Below are 6,752 nucleotides of genomic sequence, written 5' to 3' on the forward strand. Positions count from 1 at the left end.
CAATCTAGTATAAATATTACTCTTAATATTCATACCTATGTTTAAGACTTGATAACTCCTTATCCATGACCCATGAGATGTGATCATCAGTCTATATACATAATAGTCTTAATGCTTTAATGTTATCCCACTTCACAATAAAGCTCGACTATGAATACTTTAAGAATAGTGTCCTTATGTTTAATGTGATCTCATGATCAAGTCACACTTGATACATTAAAAGGACTATCTATTCTAGGGACTTTATTAGACAAACATAATAAAGAAAAAGCCTTTTATTATTAATAAATAATTCGATACAAGTACCAGAAGTATTGGCCTCTAGGGCTTACACCAACAACATACACGTCAACAGGTTTGATATAATGCTTCAATTTTGTACAGGAGAAATATAAGCATAAAAATAAATTTTCCATCATGCTATACCTAATTTCTACATCGTTTAAAACCCTACTGAGGTAGTAAATGGCTCTTTCGACACCATTGTCATCCTCCTGTGCTAACATGCTCCCTAGGGTTGTGTCAGATGCAGATATTTGTAACATCATACTTTTATTTCTGCAAGGTGGTGCTAAGATTGGTGGGTGGCTCAAGTACGCTTTAATCTTATTGAACGCTTCTTGCTGAGCTTGCCCCCATTCTAACACCTCCTTGTCGATTCGAAGCAAAGGCGAAAATGATTGCGTCTTCCCACTAAGGTTGGAGATGAATCTCCTTAAGAAATTAATCTTGCCCAGCAGCGACTGCAAACCTTTCTTCGTTGATGGCGCTTTCGCTTCCATGATGGCTTTGGTCTTATTCTAGTTTATTTCGATCCCTTTTTATGGACCAGAAAACCTAGAAAATCCCCAGCCTGCACACAAAAAGCACATTTTAGAGGGTTCATTTTTAGACCATATTTTCTCATTCTCTCGAAAGATATTCGAAGGTGGTCTATATGAATTTTCCCTTAAATAGACTTAACAACAATATCGTCTATATATATTTGCATAAAATTTTCTATGAAATCATGGAAGATCAAATTCATCGCTCTTTGGTAGGTCTCCCCAGCAATTTTCAAACTGAAAGGCATCACTACCCATTCGTAGGTGCCTAAGGCTCCGGGGCAACGAAATGCCATTTTTGGGACATCCTCTTCAGCAATGAATATTTGATTATACCCAGAATAACCGTCAAGCATGCTTCGATATTCATAGCCTGCGGCAGAATCGGCCAACATTTCCGCCACTGGCATCGAATATTCATCTTTTGGGATTGCAGTATTAAAATCTCTAAAATCGATGTAAACCCTTAAAGTACCATTCTTCTTTACAACTGGCACAATGTTAGCTAACAATTCGACATACCTGGTCGTTCGAATGAAATTACAACAGAGGAGCCTTTCAACCTCCTCCTTGATCTTCGACAGTATTGCTGGAGAAAATCGCCTTGGATTCTGCTTCACCGGCTTTTTTCCAAGTTTGATCGGCAGTTTCAATTCGACTAGCTCCCTGCTTAAACCAAGCATTCCGTCATAGTCCCATGCGAAATAGTCTTTAAACTCTTTCAGCAACTGGACCACTTCGATCTTGAGTTGAGGATGAAGGTTGGTGCTGATGTAAGTTGGCCTTTTTAGTACCCTTTCTCCCAAATTTACTTCTTCGAGGGGATCCTGAGTCAGCATCTTAATGTTTGGTGCTAGCGGATTCTTCTCGAAACCCAAAGGCTCATCATCGTAGGTCGCATCAAGCCTCTGGTCTTGCTCTTTGTCTTGACCTTCGTCAGGTGGCCTTGGGTTAAAGTCTTTCCCGGGACCTATCAATGGAGAAACTTCACTGGCTTCGACAGCCATATTTTTTACTTCGGCCTCTAAGGCCAATTGTTGCTTGCTTTCGGCTATGTAAGCCGAAATCCTCTTTAAAGCTGCAAACTCAGTCATCATCACTGAATTCACTTCCCCGTCCTGTGGGGTCAATTCCAGATACCCCTAAATATATGAAGTTGTCTTCACCTACTACCTCTCTGTCCCAGTGAAAACCATAGCGAGGGTGTAGTGATAAGGAACAATAGGTGTTGTCGTCAGGGGTAAACGCAAACTCAGCAGAATCACAAGGAGCTATAGTGGCTAAGTGCTTATCAAATTGGAGTCGGTCAACATGATAGATAGGGGTTTTAAAGTACCCATGGTCCGCCTCTATATTTTCGAAGATGCCATCTGGGCGCCAAATTATAATCCTCTGGTGCATCGAAGATGGGACGGCTCCAACTCCATGGATCCATTCTCTTCACAGTAACAGATTGTAGTTTACCTTTGTTTCCACAATCATGAACATTGTGGACCTAGTGACCGTCCCCACAATCAATTCGACTTGGATAGCCCCCAGGGTGGAACCTACTTTGCCTTCATAATTGGTTAACACCATATTATGAGGTTTGGCATCAGTATCATATTTGCCAATTTTTGCCAACATGCGATCGGGCATCAAGTTCACAGTCGCTCCACAATCTACCAATATTTTATTAACTGGGATGTTTTCGACTTTTCCAGTAATAAGGAGGGGTTTCAAGTAGCTCTTCATGGTTTCACTGGGTCTTTCGAGAAAAGCATTTTGCTCCTCCACACAACCATTGTTCATGACATAGTAATAGACCGGCTTGTGATCGGCCATTTCATTCTCGGTGATACTGTCATTGTCGTCGACTTCAGTGATCCAATTGAATTCTCTGGGCATTACGGATACTACTCCGACTAAAATGTCTAAGGAATCCTCTGAACCAGAGTCGAAGTTGTCAGTTAATAATTCATCTTCGGCAGCCACCTGATTTTCTCCGGCCGTCTTACTTGAAATCTTGGGATCGCTTTTGGTGAAGTTTGGGACATCCTTTTTCGTCACCATCACCTTGGTACTTGATTCATATTGGTCCATCTCGCCAGGTTTTCTTTTGGATTTTCGCCTTCTTTGTTCTCTTCTCCGCTGAGATCTCATCATAGGATTCTTTCCTTTATAGTTTTCGGACACATGTGAAGTCCTTTTATCGAACCGAAGTTCCTGGCGGTAAGCCAGCGACGAACCTCTTTCAACCTCGAAGTTCTGCCACTTTCCATGACCGCGTTTCTTGCCATCAGTTTGCTTGACCAACTTTCCATTTGATCCTTAGATGCTTGGCTTAAAAGTCATGGGTTTGAAATTTCGCCCAACTTGCTTGGTTTTGCTCAGCTTCACCATGGACGGAACCACTTCGAACGCATGCGTTGTGGTCATGTTTGCCCCTATCACAGAAGAAGGAGGCGTTATGTTCTTAGTTGATGGATTTTGAGAATTTTGAGTGTTTGGAGGATTCATATTCGCCATCCTCGTCTGGGATTCTCTCCCTGTTCGTTGTTCGTCGTTTATAGCTATTTTACCACTTCTTAAAAGCATACGACGAATCTTTTCCTAAACAAAACTTAGCAATCAAAATATTACATGATACATGACGTTAGCATTGGTCCCACTGGGCATGCAAATTTGTTTACCATGAAAATTGGTAAACAACTGTTGATCTTCCAAATTTCTAAATTTGGTTGCTTGCATGATCGATCAGATTGATCCTAGGACATGTGCTAAGTGTTTTGTAAACGTGGTAGTAATAAAAAATCAAGACTAAACGTCAGATCAGAGTTTGAAAGGAAACTAAGGATAAAGGGGACTTGAATGAAAAAGATCTTAAAGCGACGTTTAGAACTAGTAAAGGAAAACGAAGTAAACGACGGGAATTATAAAGGATTTAAAATGGTAAAGTAGGTTTGCAAGTACCGGAATCTAGAGACGGTAAAGTAAACGTTGAATGTATGGAAAGGAACGAAAGGATTTTAAAATTGCAAATGACAAAGTAAAAATAAAGTGTTTGAAAGGAAGGAGCAAGGAAGTATATTTCTGGAAAGAAAATAAAGACAAATTTATATTGCTATGAAATAAATAATAATGGTGTAGACAACGTACATTCTGCATTTTACAATTCTTCTTCACACGAATACTTCGTAAATTTACAGATTTTGTACACAATTTGACACACACTTTTCTAACACTAAGACCCTATATGATCGAAATAACCGCTTTGATGGTCCTTCAATCACGTTGATACACGTGGCGCCCTGCATGCGCGCATATGTTCATCCTGCTCCACGTGTGCTCTTGCGATTTCTGACGAAGGTGAAATTCCCTCCTTTATTTAAATTTTGAATCTTTGATCGAAAACCGTTTTTTAACCGCTTTTCTAAAGAACTGCTCCGAAATTTCAGCTATGAGTTTGATCTTTATCCAACTAGCCAAGCCAATTAACCTCCAGCTGATCGAATATTACTTTTTGGTCGAAACCAGTTGTGTGTATTTTCCAATTTTGATAATTTAAGGTGGGCGTCGAAAATATGAGCTAACAGCAACCAACCGCCAAGCATCACTATGTAACAATTCATTAGAGTCTAGCCGTATACCATTTCATCCATGGCAAATAGCACCACTGGCATGACAGTTAACATAAGAATAATGTTTTATGGCAGCATTACAACTCACCATTTAACTTGCAGCAAATAAATCTGAGACACAACCTACGTCAGTCCCGATTCAAGCTACCACATGGCACCATTGTATATTGTGATTTTCTAATTTTAACATGTCCTAATTGATCCTGTTCAGAACATTCGAAACTATAAAGGTCCCATAACAACTTCACGTATAATGAAAATGTCACAAGCCGGCAACGCATAATAGATGAGCTAAACTTCACTAACATAACTAGTAATCAGACCAAACATGCCATAAGAAGCATCTCACGAAACAGCCTTACAAGTCATCAAATGAACCGACACCCGTAGGAATACCGCACCAGCAAGGCGAGATTTGCTTCGAGCCTGCCAAACCTAGGCCAAGTGAGCATGATGGAAGCCACGAAAACCCAATCCACTTCATCCCCACGTCAACAATTATTTACAACCCTGCTAAATATCAATCAAAAGGAAACCAATTAGCAAGGAGTTGACAGTTACTGCTACTATCAGATGACAAAAGTCTATTATCTTAACAAAGAATATTTTCAGATATAACTCCAGTTCACTCATAGTAAACCCTCTCCAACTCACTTATAACAACCATAACATTCTCAACTGTCAAAAAAACTGAACCCAACAACCTCTAACAAAATCCCAACAGAATTCCCAACTGAATCCTAACCCTTCAACTACATCTCAACGAATCCAACTGTCAACAATCCCAACCGTTTCCATAACAGAATTTAAAACCACTTCACTATTAGCTAAAACTCAAAAAACAGTTTTACTAACAGAATCCACTCTAACAGAACCTCATAACAGAACTAACCTAACTGATTCACTGGCCACCAACTAACTGAGTTAGAGACTTAACTCAATGAGTTATCACTAACTAACTATGATCCAAGTCATCCCACCCTAGCCTAATTCCTAATCAGAATAACTAACTCCGAAGCTAATCTTTAAGCTCCCCCATTCCAAACCTCTTCTCAATATAATTCATCCTTCACCCTCGTTCAGAGGGGATTTTTTTCCTCTCCAAATTCACACAAAACTTCTCTACAGTATCCTCTCAAACCTCACCATACGCTCTGAATCACCATAACTATTAGAGCTTCAGCATCAGAAGCTCTAATCAGTTGAGCTTCAACCTCAATCTTCCCATTCTTTCCTCACGTAACAAAGCAGCATCAACAAAGAACGGTAGCAAGGAGATCGAGAAGAAGAAGAAGCAGAGATTAGAATCGAAGGAAGAAGAAGAATTTCAGTACCTCTCTACGTCGCGATTCAGTTAGTTTTCTCAAACCGCTTTAATTTCACTTCTTTCTTTGCGCATACGATTCAGCACGGTTTCCTGCAACCGTGTGTTCATTCCAATGGAGCTCTCCGAAGGTGAACCAAGAGTTGAGAACGTGATAGATGTGGGGATGCCTCTTCCTCCATGGCCGAATTTGAGGTGAATATGCACTTAGATCCCGGTTGTAAGTTTCAATGTGGAGATTACTGAGCTTACTCATCAGACTTTTGAAATCGTTACGAAGATGATGAAGATCTAAAGACGAAGGCGAAGCGGTTTGGTCACGTGTTGAGCTTCTTCCTGAAGTGGCATATTGGATTCGCATTCTGAAGTTTGAGTTCGCTGCTTAAACTCATGGCCTAACCCGAACCAGGGCCCCATTCGGTTTGGGCTTAAGGCCTGAATAATTCCAACATGCTCCTCCAATTCAATGGGCATTTACCTCTCCATTATCCATTGATTAGGGCCTATTGATGATTATTTATTTATTTAAACTCGTGTTTTTCATGATTAAGTAGATGTTAACTAGAAGAATTAGGTTAATTAGGATGATTAGGAACTCTAGTTTGATTAGATTAGAATTAGAGATTTAGATGCTAATTAGGTCTTAGAATATTTGCTTAATTAGGATTTAATTAGGTTAATTAGACTAGATTTTAGAATATTAGAAATATTAGAATTTTAGAATCAATTAGGATTTAGAAAGATTTAGATATTAGGCTATAATTAGAATGTTAGAATTAGATTTTAGAATTAATTAGCAATGTTAGAGATTAATTAGGATATTGAGATTCTTTTAGATATTAGAATTAATTAGATAGAATTAGAGTTATTTATGTTTAATTAGCTATTAGATTTTTAATATTGATTAGAACTTAAATTTAGTTTTAATTAGAAATTAGGTGGGATTTATGCCAATTTTCAATATTAGGTTAAAACCATTTTTAG

General features: G+C 39.0%; 1 long non-coding RNA gene across 1 annotated transcript; it reads right to left on the bottom strand.

The window, feature by feature from the left end:
* Positions 1-3,908: 3,908 nt before the first annotated feature.
* LOC127127237 (uncharacterized) lies at positions 3,909-6,243 on the bottom strand. Its single transcript, XR_007805290.1, has 2 exons — positions 5,779-6,243; positions 3,909-4,954 (listed from the first exon to the last, which is right to left on the bottom strand). It is a non-coding gene; the product is annotated as an uncharacterized LOC127127237 (long non-coding RNA).
* Positions 6,244-6,752: the final 509 nt, after the last annotated feature.

The sequence above is a fragment of the Lathyrus oleraceus genome, chromosome 1, assembly GCF_024323335.1.
Source record: "Lathyrus oleraceus cultivar Zhongwan6 chromosome 1, CAAS_Psat_ZW6_1.0, whole genome shotgun sequence".
Classification (NCBI taxonomy): Eukaryota; Viridiplantae; Streptophyta; class Magnoliopsida; order Fabales; family Fabaceae; genus Lathyrus; species Lathyrus oleraceus.